This window comes from Lynx canadensis, chromosome B4, assembly GCF_007474595.2.
Source record: "Lynx canadensis isolate LIC74 chromosome B4, mLynCan4.pri.v2, whole genome shotgun sequence".
Taxonomy (NCBI): Eukaryota; Metazoa; Chordata; class Mammalia; order Carnivora; family Felidae; genus Lynx; species Lynx canadensis.
The window spans coordinates 11,524,373-11,541,274 of NC_044309.1; the positions used below are offsets into that span (position 1 = coordinate 11,524,373).

General features: G+C 43.6%; 1 protein-coding gene across 3 annotated transcripts in view; it reads left to right on the plus strand.

Annotated features, from left to right (window-relative positions):
• CAMK1D (calcium/calmodulin dependent protein kinase ID) overlaps window positions 1–16,902 on the plus strand; it is a 425,521-nt gene that overhangs the window by 64,590 nt on the left and 344,029 nt on the right. The window lies entirely within an intron of this gene.

The window sequence follows — 16,902 nt, forward strand, 5'->3', positions numbered from 1 at the left end:
TTTTTTTAGAGACTGAGGGAGGAAGGGCATGGAGATCCCCTAGTCTCTCAGCTGAAAACCTTCTCTCGTCTCAGCTACATTTATGCCTAAAACACTTTGCTGGAGATTTGCTGATTGTTCTCATCTCATTATTACCAAGTGCCCTTCTGCAGACCACAGGATTTAATTACCAACACTATATTTTTCTTTCTGCCCTCATTTCCCTCTCCAGGTGCATAGCATTTTTTATTTGCAGATCGAAAGGTTTGATTATTCATTATTTTATTTATGTATTTATGTTTTTTTTACTTTTTCTTTTATTTAGAAATTTTTAATTCCAGTATAATAAACACAGTGTTATTATGTTGGTTTCAGGTGTACAATATGGTGATTCAACAATTCTATACATGACTCGGTGCTCGTCATGATAAGTGTACTCTTAATAATCCCCATCACCCACTTCTCCTCTAGTAACCATCAGTCTGTTCTCTGTGGTAAGAGTGTTTTTGGTTTGCCTCTCTCTCTTTTTTCCCTTTGCCCATTTTTTTTGTTTCTTAAATTCTGCATGTAAGTGATATGGTATTTGTTTTTCTCTGACTTGTTTCACTTAGCATTGTACTCTGTAGTTCCATTCATGTTGTTGCAGATGGCAAGGTTTCACTCTTTTTTATGGCTGAGTAATATTTCATTGTGTGTGTGTGTGTGTGTGTGTGTGTGTGTGTGTATAAATCACATCTTTTTTTAAAAATTTTTTTTAACGTTTATTTATTTTTGAGACAGAGAGAGACAGAGCATGAATGGGGGAGGGTCAGAGAGAGAGGGAGACACAGAAACCGAAACAGGCTCCAGGCCCTGAGCGGTCAGCACAGAGGCCGACATAGGGCTCAAACTCACAGACTGCGAGATCATGACCTGAGCCGAAGTCAGACGCTTAACCGACTGAGCCACCCAGGCGCCCCAAATCACATCTTCTTTATCTATTCATCAGTCACTTAGGCTGCCTCCATGGATTGGCTATTGTAAATAGTGCTGCTGGAAACACAGGAGTACGTATATTCTTTTGAATTAGTGCCTTTGGGTTCTTAGGAGTTTGATAATATTTGCTTTTTCAAACAAAATAGCCTGGGCTTTCTTATGGTCTTCTCCCCCAATTTTGCTTAGTGATTTAGTCAACAGGAGGATGAAGTTGGGCCAACAGAATGAGAATCTGATCATTCTAATGCATGGAATTTTAGAATGCTTTTCCAAGTTTCACCTGGGACATTCAGTATCGTCCCCAAATGCTGTGCATGTGGCTATCCAAAAAGTCAGAACTTAGTGCGTATTAGCTGAATGGAAACCATGGAAAAGAAAGGAAAACAAGATCTCTCTTCAGAGAGTCTTAGCAACAGTCATCTATTATGATAGGTGATTTTATGTGTCAGGTAGGTTGGGCTAAGGGATGCCCATATAGCTGGTAAAACATTATTTCTGGGTGTGTCTGTGAGGGTGTCTCTGGAAGAAATTGGCACTTGAACTAGTAGACAGTAAACACAGACTGTCCTCCCCAGTGTGGATGGCCTCTTTTAATCCTGCGAGCCCAAATGGAACAAGGCAGCAAAAGGTGAATTTGGCCTCTGTCTTCTTGAGCTGGGATGTCTGTCGTCTCCTGCCCTTGGACGTTGGAGCTCCTGGTTCTTGAGCTTTCGGACTCAGATTGAATCACACTATCGGCTTTCCTGGTCCCGCAGCTTGCAGACAGCAGACTCTGGGACTCCTCAGCCTCCATACCTACAGCAGTGGGTTGTGACAATACGTGTGAAGTGGTGTCCACAGAGGAGCTTGTTAGAGACTCAGTGGCCAGAGTTTTTACTGGGGGCTGATCATGTGGGCACCCTCTGCCTGGCATTTATCAACATTCCGGAATCCCAGAAGGGAAGTTGATGTTCAACAAAACCCTTTTTTTTCCATTGTGGAAGCCTTTGCAGGCATAGTATAGTTTTGGGTTTTTTTTTCCCCTTCAACTTGAACAGAACGAGACACTTAGGTTGTCTGTCACGGGGTCAGTGGGGCCATGAATTTCAGTAACTTTACCTTAGGTCCTTGAGGGTCTGACCTGGCCCGGGGCCATTCTTCTCGGGGCCATTCTTCTTAGTATTTCCAAAGGTCTAGAGTAATACTGGATATTTTTGTATCTGCCAACAGAGGAAAACTCTCTTTTCTCTTTTGGTTTCTTACCTTGAATAACTAGCCCTAAATTTTGTTCTCTTCCAAAGACTAAATAAAACCCCAAGTCTGTTGGGGTATTTCTCAAATCATTTTGGATACAGGAAGATGGTATAGGGTGTGTGGGCTTTGGAATCAGACACACCACCGTGATTGGTGACTTCTGACCGGTTGCTTGGCCTTTCTGAGTCTGATCTGCAAAAATGGGAGAGTCCTTTAGGATTTGAGGTTTTGCAGTGATATGTGAGAAGGATCTGGCACTGAGCCCAGATCATGGGTGCCCAGTAGATGGCCACTGTTGTAGTTATCAGGGGCCAGGAGTAGGCCTGGATCCAGTTAAAGTTATGAAGTAGGCTGGGTGCTGGCTTATATTTTCCAGTCTGTTCTTCTCACCCGTTGTGAGCCTTCAGTACTGGCCCAGAATTAGCTGGTGGCTTTAGGGATAATAGTCTCCAACAGGTGATTGCCCGAGGACTACAAAACAGATCCTAAATTAGCAAATCTCCACCCATAACTGAAAAGTTGAAAAATTTCTTGTGATAGTCTCAAACCTATTAAGTAATAGTCTTGTGTCAGGATTTTCCAGAGAAATAGAACCAATAGGAGATGGGTGGGTGGGTGGATGGATGGATGGATGGATGGATAGGGATTGGGGATAAAGAATTGGCTCATGTCATTATGGAGACCGAGAAGCCCCATAATCTGCCATCAGGAGGCCAGCGTAATTCCAGTCTGAACACCTGTGAGCCAGGAGAGCCGAAGCTGTGTGTCTCAGCCTGAGGAGAAGGCCAGTGTCCCAGCTTGCTCTCCCAGCAGAGTGAGTAAATTCTCCCTTTCTCTGCCTTTTTGTTCTACTTGGCCATGAACCACACTGATTGCATAAACAGTCAGGCACAGCGAGCCAGTCTTATCAGTTAAGCAGTGGGAATGCTTTCCGAATCCAAATTCTCAGATTCCCGTCAAGGGTAGGAGTCTGGTCCTTGCTGTGTGAACTCTTTCCCACACACCCCTCTCTGTGCCTGGCTTTTCGCAGAGCCATTCCAGGGGCCTTGGGTGTTGGCCCTTCGCTCTGAGCAATGCCCCTCATCCTCTTCTCTCTTGGACCACTTCTCTCGGATCTGCATGGGGAAAGAATCCTTGCTCTGAGCCACTCCTGGTGTCTTCTGTCTCCCTCTGGTGCCTCCTTCACATTGGGTAAATGACCTGTTCGTCCTCTGCCCCGATGAAACTTTGTGTATGGCTGTTGTCCTGTCTGACCTGGAAGGACGAAAAAGTATAATTCCTGAACTGTTAATTCAGTTCCTTTCTTAAATGACATGCTTTTCTAAGAAAAACCTGTGTTTTTTCCTCTAAGTTTATTTTTGAGAGAGAGAGAGTGCACGTGCACAAGCTGGGGAGGGACAGAGAGAGAGACAGAGAGAGAGAGAGAGAGAGAGAGAGAATCCCAAGTAGGCTCTGTTCTGTCAGCGCAGAGCCCAGCATGGGGCTTGAACTCACAAACTGTGAGATCATGACCTGAGCTGTAGTCGGACACTCAACCCCCCTGAGCCACCAGACACCCCTGGAAAAGTTTGTTTTCTAAGCCAAAGTTATTCCATGACGAGGGCATGTCTTTTCCTTATGGTCACATTCCTGTCTGCTGTGACCCCTTTTCTATTCACTTTACTTATCTGAGAGTTAAACATTTTTAAAAAATATTTATATATTTATTTTGAGAGAGAGAGAGAGAGAGAGAAGAGAGAGAGAGGGAGTGAGCATGAGTGGGGGAGGGGCGGAGAGAGAGGGAGACAGAGAATCCCCAAGCAGGCTCTGCACTGTCAGCACAAACTGTGAGATCATGACCTGAGCCGAAATCAAGAGTTGGACACTCAACCGACTGAGCCACCTAGGCGCCCCTCAGAGTTAAACGTTTTAATGAAATTGGCCTACAATTGCGGACCTCTCACCCAGGGGTAGTGGGTCTACATTTTTGGCGTTATGCTAGGGATTATTAACCTTCAGATTTAAAATTCTCAACATTCCTTCTGAAGGTTGAGGCGTTGTGGCAGAGATGTGATCGATTTAGTCTCCATAACATAGATGAAGCGGACCTCTTTCCTTCCTGCCTCGTCCCATTCTACCAGGTAGTGAATAGTTAACAGTTTTGAATTTAACAATGAGTAAAGAAAACTTGCCTTTGGACACCAAGTACAAACCACACCCTTGGATAGCACTATATCGTTTGTGGGTTTTTTTTAGGCATAATACTTCATTTGATTTTGGCTTTCCACGGAATTTTCCCAAGATCTCAGCCTTCTGCTGCAGGATTCTTTCTTGTCTTCCGCTCCCAGTTACTATAACTGATCCATGCACTCTCCATGTGTGGGAGGCGGTGGTCTGGGCAGGACAGATGTCAGGCCCTCTTGTCTGTGTCTACCAGGAGCTATTATCCCCGTCCCAGTGCCTGGCTGTCTGAGGACTGTTGTTCTGTGTACCACAAGCTAAAGTGATTTTTCTTCTCCACAATTCATTTTTGAAGTTATTATGACAGGTGCTTTCTGCAGCTAAAAACGCTGTATGCATTCGCAGAGATCAGAATGGTTGCTTGTTGTGGTTTAATATTTATTGAACATGTTTGTCTATGGTGCATGTGTTGACTGGAGCCCAGACAGTGAGAGCCACATGTTTGCAAAATTACTCTGTGAAATGTACATCCCTTTATGTTTGCAGGAAGCTTTCTCACCATTCAGTTGAGCTATGGAGATTGGATTGATAGGACAGAAACATTGTGCATTTTATTTGCCTGCATTTTAGGGCTTGGTTGTGATAACGGCTGTAGATGCTTGCTCTTCCGGTGCTTTCTCTCCACCCCCCCCCCCCCCCCATTCTATTAGCCTGGTCAGTGTGAGCATCTCAGAGCTGGACTTCTGAGCAGTTTGCACTGGAACCTGACGGTCCCAAAGCCCTGAGAGGGGCGAGGACTTACTTTGTTTATTCTGCTGTGTCTTTGTCACCAGAGAGGCTGATGAAATTTTATTTAAAAAAAAAAAAAAAAAAGGACAGAATTTGGTGGCCTGATCTGTGTTGCTTTCTAGCACGTCTCTTTAAATCTGGTGGTAGGTTGCGGTGCCTGGGTGGCTCAGTCGATTAAACTCAGGTGAAGCCTGAGCCTGACTTCGGCTCAGGTCATGATCTCACGGTTTGTGAGTTTGAGCCCATGTCAGGCTCTGTGATGACAGCTGGAGCCTGGAGCCTGCTTCGGATTCTGTGTCTCCCTCTCTCTCTGCCCCTCCCCCGCTCATGCTCTGTCTCTGTCTGAAAAATAAATAAACATTAAAAAGAAATTTAAATCTGGTGACACGTGGAGCTGGGGTTGCCCTGGCCTGGGATTCAATCTCTTGCTGCTCCTCAGTAGAGCTGCTCTTTGGTCACGTGGTACTTACAAACTAGTATATCGGTTGCTTGACGTTTTTCTCCCCCCTCTTGTCATTCTTGTTATATTTCAGCCCCCCCCTTTTTTTCCGAGGGCACTTTTACTCTTTGCAGCTGAACATTTCCATATATTTGTAGCTTAGTGTAATAGCCCTTAGCACCAGGACTACCTACTTTGTATTGAATTTATTTTTTTCTATTTAAAAAAAATCTTACTTAAATCCAAGTTAGTTAACATATAGTAATAGTTTCAAGAGTAGATTTTAGTGATTCATCACTTACATACAATATCAGTGCTTATCCCAACAAGTGCCCTCCTAATGCCCATCCCCACCCCCCATCCAGCACCTCTCAGTTTGTTCTCTAGATTTAAGAGTCTCTCATGGTTTGCCTCCCTCTCTGTTTTTATCTTATTTTTCCTTCCCTTTCTTATGTGCATCTGTTGTGTTTCTTAATTTCCACATATGAGTGGAAATCATATGATATTTATCTTTCTCTGACTTATTTCACTTAGCCTAATATACTCTACTTCCATCCACGTTGTTGCCAATGGCAAGATTTCATTCTTTTTGATTGCCAGGTAGTAATCCATTGTATATATAAACCACATCTTCTTTATTCATCAGTCGATGGGCATATGAGCTCTTTCCATAATTCGGCTATTGTTGATAGTTCTTTTTTTTTAATTTTTTAATATTTGTATTTATTTTTGAGACAGAGACAGAGCATGAACAGGGGAGAGGCAGAGAAAGAGAGGGAGACACAGAATCCGAAGCAGGCTCCAGGCTCCGAGCTGTCAGCACAGAGCCTGACGTGGGGCTCGAACTCATGGAGTGTGAGATCATGACCTGAGCCGAAGTTGGACGCTCAACCGACTGAGCCACCCAGGCGCCCCTGTTGATAGTTCTTTTAGCCCTTTTGGATACATGTATGTATATGTTTTTTTGGTTGGTTTGTTTAATTTGTGTGACAAGAGCCAAAATCCTCCCCCAGCCCCAGTCTAAACTTTATATATCCTACTCAAAGACAGTAACTAAAACCCTCCCATCACCTGAGAAGCACTTGATAAAAGTCTGTCTCAGTAAAGTCTCCAGAGCACAGAATGGATTGGAAATTGTATAAAATGAATTTTCTTGCACACAAAGATAAAAAAAAATGGAAATCCCAAATTTATTTTTAAATTTATGAACAAGAATCTCTTTGAGGGGCTACTGGGTGGCTTAGTTAAGCGTCCGACTTTGGCTCCGGTCATGATCTCACCATCCATGAGTTTGAGCCCCTTGTCAGGCTCTGTGCCGACAGCTTGGAGCCTGGAGCCTGCTTCGGATTCTGTGTGTCTCTCTCTCTCTCTCTGTCTCTGGCCCTTCCCCATTTGTGCTCTGTCTCTCTCAAAAATATAATAAAACATAAAAAAAATTTAAAAAAGAATCTCTTTGATGAAATAAAATTGCAGCAGTAATAATTCTTCCGATCTTATAAATAATTAGAATGGACCAAAACTCAATACCATTTAAACCATACGCTCAAAGGGTTATTCTAGGAGTTTGCTTTCTTAAAACTTTGGTTCCCCTTAAACATTATACAAAAATGGAACTTCATTTTCCTAATGGCTTAATTCATTTGGACCTGCAAAGCCCTTCCGGTCATAGTCACCTTGTGTTTGCCCCACCAGAACTTGAATATTGACCGTCAGGGTTTTCATTTGTGTAAAGTCTAATCATTCTGCTCTTTCATTTATTTATTTTTAAAGATTTTATTTTTAAGTAATCTATACACCCAATGTGGGGTTCAAACTCAGAACCTGGAGATCAAGAGTTGCTTGCTGCACTGACTGAGCCAGCCAGGCCCCACTGCACCGCAACCCCCCCCCCCCCCCCGCCATTCTGTTCTTTTAGATTGTGGAAGTTTATACGTGGAGTGCTTTTCTCTTCTTTTGTTTTCTTTTCTAACAAGGAAAAGAAAAAAAGGGGGCGCCTGGGTGGCTCAGTTGGTTAAACATCTGACTTTGGCTTAGGTCATGAAGTCACATTCTGTGGGTTCAAGCTCTGCATCAGGCTATGCGCTGTCAGCACAGAGCCTGCTTCGGATCTTCTGTCCCCTCTGTCTCCGCCCTTCCCCGACTTGAGCTCACTTGTCTCTCTCAAAAAAAACATTAAAAAAAAAAAAAGCAAAAAAAAAAAAAAAAGATCAAAAAGGAACATTGAGCCATTGTTGAGCATTTTGGGAAAAGTGAAAATCTGTTCCCTGTATTTCATTTACAAGGAGAAGCAAGTTAGAAGCAAGCACCCGTGATTCTGCTGGGAGAGGAGGTGGTGATGGCAGATTCTAGGCTGAGTTCTGAGGAAGGAGAGGTATTTCTTTGCCTCCTTTCCACCTTCCCTTTTTCTCTCAGTTCCTTTCCTAGTCTCCTCTTTCAGTATTTCTCTCCTTTCTCATCCTTCCCTTCAATTGTTAGCCATTTTCTTTTACTCCCTTTATATATTAGCTCACAGCAGTTGAGAAAAAGTGACACCCCTTTCAGAGAGATCTATTTTGTTAAGGACTCTGGACAACAGATCCAAAGAAATTAACCCTCAATAGTGAAACTTTGGCTTCGGTTGGAGGGGCACTTATGAACTGAAAGTCTTCTCAGGAATTGTCTGTTTATAAGATCTGTTCACTATTTATGGGACAGAGATGACGGATGCCCACTGTGGGCCAGGTGCTGCCGTTAAACACACAGATGGATAAATGTTGTTGCTCACGGTTTTGAGGGCCCTGCAATGGCAGGGGAGGGGGCAGACAAGCATGGAAATTAGTAGTCACCGTATAGTCTTGTAATTGCCTTCATGGACGCAGGAACCACGCGTTGCGCCTGCGTGATCGGGTGTGAGAACAACCATGGAAGCATCCATTCCCTGGTCTCAGAGACTTTAAGGAGGGGAATTTTCGAAATAAGGTAATGTGAGTTCTGTAATGAAACCATCCTGGAGGTTTGAACTCTTCACGACTCCCGTTTGGTTAGGCCTAGTTTCGATTCTGCCATTTTTGTTTCAGCTTCCTTTCTTCACCTTACTTTCGTCTGTTATCCCGCTGGCTCCTACGTCCGCTTTGCTGTCCCCAGTGTGAGACGTGGAGCTCAGAAACCTGGGCCAGAAAGGGGAAGATGGGCTTGGGCTGCAGGGTTGACAGCTTTTTCCTTTGGGTATTTAAAGTATCATCATCTTACAATGTCACACACATTTTTAGACAGGAGACTGTCCCAAGATCTTTTCTTTTCCTGGCTTGCTGTTTACAGTTGTCACATCTGCCCTGTCTGCAGTAATAACAAGAAGAAAGACTCCCAGTCTTTTTAACGTAAAAGCCGTGAACTGTGCCTTTGACAACTGCAGAAAGTGTCCGCACCACTTTATTTTATTGTTGGTATAACTTTTAATTGCCTTCTTTGTCTTCGTGCCTTTCCTGTTGTTTTCTGGAACGAAGTGAACAACGTTTTCAAAGTCAGTTCAGAGGTGAACTAATGGTATAGCCATAAGAGCAGATATAGGCATGTTGGCAGTTGGTGAATGTCAAATCCTGATTTTAACGATAATAAATTTGGGGGAGGAACGAGAAGCTCTCAACTAGTCAAAGGAAGATCCTCTGTGGGAGAGGCTCCTGTCCTTCATACAGAGCAGTGTTCATTTCTGTTGCAGTAGGAAATATGGCTTCTTTGCCTCCATTGTTACCTTTATCATTCCGCCTACTTGTCCCTGAGGAACCTCAGCTTTTACAAGTAGGGATAGGAGCCACGTTATAAATCCTTTCTCTTCTTGTAATCAAAGCCCTGTGTGGCAACCTCCATGCCAGGAATCACCGAACCCTTTGGATTGAGACCACTCAGTCCACATTGATCTGGTTTTTAGGCTTCCTTTCCTCCATGCCTTCAGGTGCTATGTATGCTGTATCTTCATTTGACTTTGGCGTCTGTTGAGAATTCTGGCTTCTACAATGAATTTATTCCTGTTGGGATAATTGGATGAATGGATGGGTTGGGGGGGGCGGTTTGGAACAGAGCTGAGCACCACCCCAACAGGACGTTTCCCCACTTCATCCTAAGACATCTCCCTTTTTCTGGGATCAGTTGTTTGAATCTGAGTTGTTTTGGTCTTGTGCCTTATTTTAGCTTTGATGGCACAATATTAAAGAAGTTATCGTCTCATTCAACGTCGTTGTCAGTACCGAGAGTAGTGAAGATACTGGAAGGTTGACTGCATTCTCCTTTATTTCCTGTGTGTGTGTGTGTGTGTGTGTGTGTGTGTGTATGGACATTTCTGCAGAAGGTCACCCAGAGCCCTTAAAGGGAATGACTGGCAGCTTTCTGTCCTGTCATGAGGAGAGGCTGAGTGGGCAGCCTCAGGCCTCTGATGCCCCCTGGGCAGCCTCCAGATAGTTTTCTAGATGAGAAATTGCAGAACTACCTGGATTTCTTGCCCAGGTGTGTTTGGGGGAGAGAGTTAGACAGCATGTAGATGATTTGAATTTTGCATGAGGAGAACACAAAGATTTTTTTGACATCAGATTTTTTTTTTTTTTTTTTTTTTTTTTTTTTTTTTTTTGCCTCTGGGGCAGATGTTATTTTTCTCTTTTACTTTTGGTTTTTATTTTTTTTTATTTATTTTTTTTTTTTTTTAAATTTTTTTTCAACGTTTATTTATTTTTGGGACAGAGAGACAGAGCATGAACGGGGGAGGGGCAGAGAGAGAGGGAGACACAGAATCGGAAACAGGCTCCAGACTCTGAGCCATCAGCCCAGAGCCCGACGCGGGGCTCGAACTCCCGGACCGCGAGATCGTGACCTGGCTGAAGTCGGACGCTTAACCGACTGCGCCACCCAGGCGCCCCTTACTTTTGGTTTTTATTCTTCTGTAGTATTTTTAAAGACAACAGTGAGAAGGAATTACCCCTGGACCTTTTCTCTCAGTGAAAAACATTAGTTGTGACTCTGAGGAAATGGCATGTGGCCATAAGGACAGGGTATGGCAGAATCATCCAAAATGCTGACTGCCTCCCTCAGGGCTCTATGGGCTTGGCAGTTTTCTTAAACTCTGTGCCCCACTCACTTCATCTACATGATGGAGACAATAATCTCTTTGGATGTTGTGATTAACTGAGGTCACTCTTGTCAAATGCTTAGAATAGTCCCTGGTATGTGGTCTTTTTTTTTTTTTTTTTTTTTTGAGAGAGAGAGTGTGTGTGCATGTAGGGGAGGGGCAAAGAGAGAGAGAGAGAGAGAGAGAGAGAGAGAGAATGAATCTTAAGCACTTAAGAATCTCCATACCTGACTTGGAGCTTGATTTCATGACAGTGAGATCATGACCTGAGTGAAATCAAGAGTCGGATGCTTAACCGACTGAGCCACCCAGGCACTCCACAGTCCCTGGAACTTAGTAAGCAGTTCATGGTTATTATGTATGATTATACACTAATTCTGTTAGGTCATATTATTACGTTATGAAAGAATCGAGTTTCTTGGTACAGTGATGTGGTCTTAGAAACTAGGAACAAATGTCTGCCCAGGCCAATGTTTAATGACTGTTTGGCCATGACTTGGTCATTTGGATCAGAGAAGAAGGCCAGCGTAGCAACTTTTTTCATGAAAGTTCAGTTTGCCACACTCATCGGGAGTCTACGGAGCCCCTCGAAAGCTGGGTGGGCAGAGCCTGAGAGCCCTTGAGTAGCTCCTCTGGTGTAGAGGATATAAAACATGGCAAATGGTCTTTTGTGGAGCATTAGGGGACGGACACCTGACTATTAACCAGCCCCACCATTAACCAGCTGTGTGTGCTCAGGGTCAGACCAGCTGTTCATTCGTTCGTTTGTTCATTCATTTATTCATTCAGTTCACTCCATTTGTAAATAGTGCTAAGATATTTTGAAGTAAATTAAAGATCTCTTATTGCAGAATTTCACAGTAACCAAGACATGGAAGTAACCTAAATGTCTGTCAACATGTGATTGGATATATAAGATGCGGTATATATGCTCAATGGAGTATTTATTATTCAGCCACGAGAAAGAAGGAAATCCTGCCATTTGTAACAATGTGGAAGGACCTCGAGGGCATTATGCTAAGTGAGATAAGTCAGACAGAGAAAGACAAGTAACGTAGGATATGACTTACACATGGAGTCTAAAAAAGCCGATCTTGTAGAAGCAGAGCGTAGTGTGGTGGTTCCCAGGGCCATGGGGTGAGAGGATTGGGGAGATGTTGGTCAAAGGATTCAAACTTTCACTTAGAAGATGAATAAGTTCTGGGGAATCTAATGCACAGCATGGTGATGAGAGTGAATGCTCTATATTATGTACTTGAAAGTTGCTGAGATATATAATGTTCTCGGCACATAAAGCAGGGGTAATTATGTGACACAGTGAGGGTGTCAGCTGACAGGACGGTGGTGATCATATTGCAGCAACTAAGTGTACCAAATCAACACATTGTACACCGTAAACTTAGTGTCATAGGTCAGTTATATCTCAATTAAAAAAAAAAAAAAGATATCTTGACATTTCCACCCCTCCTAGAATAAGGCTTTCTATCCCTCCCAGACCCCCAGGAAAGAAAGGAAGGAAAAAAAGGAAGAAAAGAAATTTCTCCATGTAACCAAAATAACATTGCCATTACTAATGTAATTAATAATACGTCTTTAATATTTGCTAACATCAGTTCACATTCAGGTTTCCCCAGGTATGGTCAGGTCATACACTGAATTTATGTTATCACAGTTGCTTCATATGGGGGGCGGGGGGTGAGGGGTGGTACTGACTAAATGGTCTCCAGGCTCAGTGTTCGTGTTTTAATACCTTTAACCAAGTGCTGCTCCGATTCGGTTCATTTCTCTCTTGTTCCTGGAGAAGGAGGATTCGTAACGTATAGACACCAGCTATGGCTCTCAGCATGACCAGATGGAAATATGGAAAGTATTTGGCCCATGGAATCAGTGGAGACGGTCAGGGGTGTGTCACACAGGGTTGGGCAGACCCAGCCCTCATGCTGGTTACATAGGGGAGACAGACTTTTCGGCCCCAGACTGGCTTGCATTTGATGTGCTCCCTAAATGTTCATAATGCCGTTTACCGGTAAGAGGAAGACTTGTGCCGTCCTTCTGATTCCCTTTTGTTTTGTTACCTGAGACTCTCGTGTTTTATTCAGGGAGACTAAATGCTGATCTCTCAGATTACCTGTCTAGGGAAAGTCCCATTGTTCCAGAACAAAAGAGTGAAAAAGTCACGTAGTGAGAGCCTAGCTCCCATCTCAGATCTCAGGTGCTGCAGCGTCAGGGGTCACTGGCCTGTTGGCACATTCTCTGCATTGTGTGGGTGTCCCGGTGAAGCCACTTCTCAGCTTCTTAGTGCCCCCCCCCCCCAAACTTCCCTGGGGCCACTGTGTTATGTGTGTGAGCTCTGAGGGCCGATGGTCTGAACCAGTTGAGAAGTAGGGTTGAGGGGTCAGGCAAGTAGAGGCCAGAATGAGAACTCTTGTGGATAAAAGAGGAATGGGCTGCAGTGTGTGCCGATAAAGAGCTTAATTCTGAACCTGCAAATCAGGCAGCAGTGCCCACTGCGGGCCTCCTCCTCAGGCCTAAGGGAGAGAAGCTGTAGGTGTGCTTCCAGAAGGCTCCCAGGGATGGAGGGAGAAGGGGCTGAGCATCCAACCCTTCTTCCTGCCCTGGGGAGGAGGGTGCGAGAGGGGACACAGGGAGCTACAGCCACAGACAAAGGGATACCCCTTACAGTTAGCTTCCTCTCGGGGCCAACTGTCATGGGTGCCTTGTAGGCTCCTTCCCTCTGTCTTGGCTCTACAGACTAATTAATCGAGGAGAGAGAGAAATGAGACAAGTTCTGATAATAGTATTGTTCAATAAATACTTCCATTCATATGATATGCATTCCCTGAATAGATAAATCTTAAAAAAAATTCAACTTCAAAATTTCCCCCAAACTCTGGATATTTGTGGCATGAATGAATGCACCAATCACTTGTTTGCATTTGGAAGACTCAGGATGGCTCTGTGTGTGTGTGTGTGTGTGTGTGTGTGTGTGTGTGTGTGTGTGTTGGGAAGGAAGCAGAGAGGAAGTGGGTTGGAGAGCCAAAGCTTTCTGAAATATTTATTACCTACAGGAATTCCAAGCTTCTCTGAAGGGTGTCCCGAGTGTCCCAGAAGTCAGCTCCTCTGACTGACAGCCTTCTGCCCCTGTGTCCCAGGGCTGAGACGTTGGGGACTTGCCCTAGCACTTGTTTTGGGAGCCCCCTCTTTCCCAAGTGACCAGCAGTCCCCTCATGGAGGGAGATGAGCCATCCAGGTCCCAAGAAGTTGGTATGATAGGCAAGGAGGAACCAGGGGCCCGTAGAGCAGGTGGATTGGGTAGGCAGATGGATTGGGTAGGTACCTTATAAGGTGCCTCTTACAAGGTATGGAAACCGTACTTTGTGGTCGGGTATGTTCCGAGAGCCAAGTATGGAGCAGGACAACAACCTTCGTTCAAATTAATGGAGCAGAAGAATGCATTACATTTTACGGACTTTAAAAATTTGTAATAAAACATATGTAACAAAACATTACTATTTTAGCCACTTAGGTGTGCAGTTCAGTGACATTAAATACATTCGCAGTGGGCCACCACCGTCTATCTCCAGGACAATTTCATCTTTCCCAGTTGGAACTGCATCCACTAACCACCCCGGGAAACCACCACTGTACTTTCTGTCTATGAATTAGACTACTCTAGGCACCTCACATAAGTGGAATCATGCAGTTCTTGTCTTTCTGTGACTGGCTTATTTTGCTCAGCATAGTGTCTGCAAGGTTGATCCATGATGTACCAGGCATCAGAATTTCTTTCCTTTTTTTTTTTTTTTTAAATTTTTTAATGTTTATTTTTGAGAGAGAGAGACAGAGACAGAGTATGAGCAGGGGAGGGGCAGAGAGAGAAGGAGACACAGAATCCGAAGCAGAGTCCAGGCTCCGAGCTGTCAGCACGGAGCCCCATGCGGGGCTTGAACCCACGAACTGTGAAATCATGACCTGAGCTGAAGTTGGACACTTAACCTACTGAGCCACCCAGGCGCCCCAGAATTTCTTTCCTTTTTAAGACTGAATAATATCCCATTGTGTGGATATGTCCCATTTTGTTTATCCATTCATTTGTTAATGGACGCTTGTGTTGTTTCCACCTTTTGGGTTTTGGGATTAATGCTGATATGAACATCGATGTACAGATATCTATTGGCATTACATCTTTTCAAAATAAACTTTTTTTTTAGAAATACAATATATACATTACGTTTTTGGTGACCACAAAATATATCTAACTCATTTGGAACCTGAATTTGTTATTCAATACCCCTAAAGTTTTAAATGTATGACTGTAGTGCATTTTATTATTGAGCCGTGCCTCTTTTGTCCTGAGTTGTTAGTTTTTGTGCACCCAGTTGTATATTTAATCTTGTTAGGTCTAGTTCACCAACTTAGCCTGTCATGACCTTTTAGAATTCTGAGTCTTTCATCTAGTTTAATTTTGGGTCATTCACAAATCTGATCATATCTCCTCTATCTCTGTGCAAGTCTTGCGTGCTGCTGGAAACCTCTCCCTGCCTCCCTTCTGGTTGGCTTTTCTCTGGGCATTGCTGTGCTGTCATATACCCATTTATCCAGCTTTCCTCACCGCTGGTTTGTAAGGAAACACGTCCCCCTCCGCCACGTATGTCTGCACATTTTCATGCCGTAACAGTCTCCAGACTTATTGAGAATGGGACTACACCAGACTGGTCAGTCATACTCTGGTGTTGTTTGGGAATGGTAGCCACCAGCACGTTGTAGGTGAGGGGGAATGAGCTGTTCTCTTACAGCCTCACGAGCAGGTTATAATGAAAGCAAGTTTCAGAACCAATTCAACATCGGACCCTGAAACAAATGGGTATTAGCAATCAGGCAGAGTCTAGTCCGTATGTCCTGTTCTGTCACCTGAAGTCTCAGCTCTGTGTCCTGTTAGGTGCTCTGAACACCACTTGGGATGAAGGGTGGTGGGATGCAACCAGTGGCTGGACCATTTGGGATCAAGTCTAAGGATACAGGCTAAGGGCCTTGTCGGATGGAGCCTTATACCCTATACCTTATATCTATTCAAGGATAGAGACTGTCTAAACTATTTTACCCCGTTCTTGATGCGCATCACGCTAATTAACAAATCACCGATTTCATCAAGGAAAAAAAAATCGTTCCTCACATTCATTCTTCTAGTTAGTAGAGGATCTGATCTTACTCAAATATACATTACAGAAGGGGTTCTAGTGGGGCACTTTTGGAGTGAGGACTGTTTGGTCTGGATGCTAGCTGATCGGCTCAGGATGCTGAGATATAATTTACCTATAGTCAAAATAACAAATCTCAGAATTTTTAAGCCCCTGTAAGGACCACCTAGATCAAGACGTAGAATGTTTCCAGAACCCTCCAAGGCTCCCTGGTATCCTTTTTCCCCAGTGAGAAGAATGCCCCTCCTTCTCCAAGGTAATCACTCTTCTGACCACTGTCACCATAAATTAGTTTTTCCTGATTTGAATTCCATATGCATGGAATCCTACTTAAGTTTTGTGAGATTCCTTCATGCTGTGTAAATTGTTCATTTTCTTTCACTGCTGTGTAGTATTCCAGATTGTATGAAATGTAGATAGCCGTTCTACACCTGGTAGATGTTTGATCACTTCCAGCTTGGGGCTGTAGTGAATAAGGCAGCTAAAAACATTCTTGTGCATATCTTTGGTGGACGGAGAAGGAGTTATTGATTAAGGTAATTAACTGTGCCTAGAATTGGTTTATATTCACGCACACAGAGAGGATATCATATTTTCCGTGACACATGGTTTTAGAGTATATTAAAGGGATCATACAAAACTACATATACAAAGGAGCATAGTCTCGTAAGGTATGTGCTGGAACAAAAGCACATCATTGCTTTTTGTGTTCCTTGACTATAATAAATATTCTAAGCCACAGAGTCAATTTCCTGGGAGCCGAGATTCTCATGTGAAAGTATGCTGTTTCCTTGTGGCTTCTCTAGAAGGAGTGGGAAAAGGACCTTTTCATTAATTCTGCAAGTACACATCATTCTCTAATTTTAGATTGTCATTGTGAAAAAAGCCATGGATTACTAAAAACTCTTGAGAATATCAACTACTTTTGGGGGGTCCCCTGCATTGGAATGAATAAGATTCTTAAATATTCATTTATGTTTTTCTTTCCATGTCATTTTGGGTATTGTGATGAAAATAAACTATTTGCTGCTGATTTA